Source organism: Colobus angolensis, unplaced genomic scaffold (genome assembly GCF_000951035.1).
Source record: "Colobus angolensis palliatus isolate OR3802 unplaced genomic scaffold, Cang.pa_1.0 Scaffold11, whole genome shotgun sequence".
Lineage (NCBI taxonomy): Eukaryota > Metazoa > Chordata > Mammalia > Primates > Cercopithecidae > Colobus > Colobus angolensis.
Genome location: NW_012112030.1, coordinates 2,098,705 through 2,100,888, shown reverse-complemented (window position 1 = coordinate 2,100,888; position 2,184 = coordinate 2,098,705). Strand labels below are relative to the sequence as shown.

The 2,184-nt window shown below is 45.7% G+C and overlaps 1 protein-coding gene across 4 annotated transcripts in view; it reads left to right on the top strand.

Annotated features, from left to right (window-relative positions):
* The window catches only part of LPAR5 (lysophosphatidic acid receptor 5), a 23,280-nt gene that overhangs the window by 13,313 nt on the left and 7,783 nt on the right, over nt 1-2,184 (top strand). The window contains exon 1 of one of the 4 annotated variants that reach the window (XM_011951954.1): nt 1,389-1,496. The exons of the other annotated variants lie outside the window; for them this stretch is intronic. The gene's annotated coding sequence lies outside the window, so the exon portion shown is untranslated. Of the gene's footprint in view, nt 1-1,388; nt 1,497-2,184 lie in introns of those variants that run through there. 4 annotated transcript variants of the gene reach the window in all.

The following is a 2,184-nucleotide window of genomic DNA, read 5'->3' as shown; positions in this document are numbered from 1 at the left end:
ACCTGAGAGTGGATGGAAAAAGCCATTCTGGGCGGCAGAGCTAGACTCCGTCTCAAAAAAAAAAAAAAAAAGAAAATAATCCATCCACTCATTCAGTGTCTAGTATATGCTTTCTAATTGGAAGTATCTACTGGTTCTCCAAGTCATGGTTGAGAATGATCAAGTGATACTGTAATTATAGTGTAAACTGTTACTGAAATCTTAATTGCAAGCTGTTTCCAAACAGGTCTTTTAAGGAAAGTGGTCTTTTGCTGAGTTATACATTTGGACAAAATTGATATAAGAACCATTATCACAGAATTAGAGCGTGGACGGGGGCAGTTGGGGGCGGGATGGGTGTATGGGGTGGGGAGGTTGAATTTCCTATTAAGCAGCCAGTAAGTGTCACTCAGGGCCTGCTAAATGCAGAGAGTGAAATGTGTCTGCAAGGTGCGCTCCCACCCTAGGAGCTTACCATCTAGTTAGGGAAATAGAACAAATACACATAGAACGATTGAGGGGTTCAAAACAGCAAACTAAGTGCCTAAGTGCTTATGTATGCACTTAAGGGGGAATTGTAAAGAGGCTTATTTATTTTTTTGAGATGGAATTTCGCTTTTGTCATTCAAGCTGGAGTGCAGTGGCACGATCTCTGCTCGCTGCAACCTCTGCCCCTCGGGTTCAAGCAATCCTCCTGCCTCAGCCTCCCAAGTAGCTGGGACTACAGGCATGCACCACCACGCCCAGCTAATTTGTATTTTTAGTACAGACGGGGTTTCATCATGTTGGCCAGGCTGGCCTCAAACTCCTGACTTCATGATCTGCCCGCCTTGGCCTCCCAAAGTGCTGGGATTACAGGCATGAGCCACTGCGCCTGGCCTGTTTATTTATTTATTTTCATTGAGACGGAGTCTCACTCCGTTGCCCAGAATGGAGTGCAGTGGTGTGATCTTGGTTCACCGCAAGCTCCACCTCTTGGTTTCAGGTGATTCAAGGAGGCATATTTATGTGCATGTGTGAAACATGACTTTATGTCACCACTTTTGGAAGTGGGTTATTAAAAATATTATTAGAATAACCCACTTTATACATTTCAATTGGACAAACGAGGAAGTGAAATAATGTATCTATGTTGGATGTTACGTATGCACATTGTGATATGGTGATGATCAGTAAATGATAGCTATTATTTTTAACATTTACAGAGGTAGGTGCTGGGAATACACAAAGATGAATAAGCCGTGGTCCACAGCCCCTCCCTCTAAGAGCTCACAGTCTAATGGGAGGGGCAGACCAGGAATAGCTGACTACCATGCATGCGGAGAGCGCTGAGAAAGCTCCGCACTGCAGCGGAGGCACAAGTAAGGATACCACATCTGCCTGTGTTGCCCGGGGCGGTCAGGGACGGCTTTGCAGAGTCTGGAGAAAATACTAGGCTTGCCAGCTGGAGAACGGGAGGCAGGGCATTCCAAGGTGAAAAAACACCATATACCAAGGCAGAGTCCTGAAAACTTAAGGTATGTCCACAATGAGTATTAGTTTGGTGTGAATGGAGCAAAGGAGCATGGGCCAGGGGAGTGTATCAGAAATGAGCCTGCTTTTACTTGCTTTTCAGCATGTTTAAGTCCTATTTGGTATTATTTTCGTTGTTGAAATTGGTATTTTGCAGAGGAAGTATTTCTTTATTCCCTTTAACTGTTTTACTGTATCTCTTGCAAGTCTCAAACTGTTGATGGTGGTGGTTGGAGGGAGAACAAAACCAAATACAAGAAAAACTTGTGGCCCAGTACAGTGGCTCATGCCTGCAATCCTAGGCCTTTCAGAGCCCCAGGGCATAAGGATTGCTTGAGCCTATGAGTTTACGACCAGTCCGGGCAACACAGTCAGACCCCGTTTCTACAAAAAACATTTTTCTTTTTCTTTTTTTGAGATGGAGTCTTGCTCTGTAGCCCAGGCTGGAGTGCAGTGGCACGATCTTAGCTCACTGCAACCTCTGCCTCCTGGGTTCAAGCGATTCTCCTGACTCAGCCTTCTGAGGAGCTGGGATTACAGGCACCTGCCACCATGCCTGGCTAATTTTTTGTATTTTTAGTAGAGATGGGGTTTCACCATATTGGTCAGGCTGGTTTCGAACTCCTGACCTCAAGTGATCCACCCACCTCAGCCTCCCAAAGGATTACAGGCATGAGCCACCGCACCCGGCCA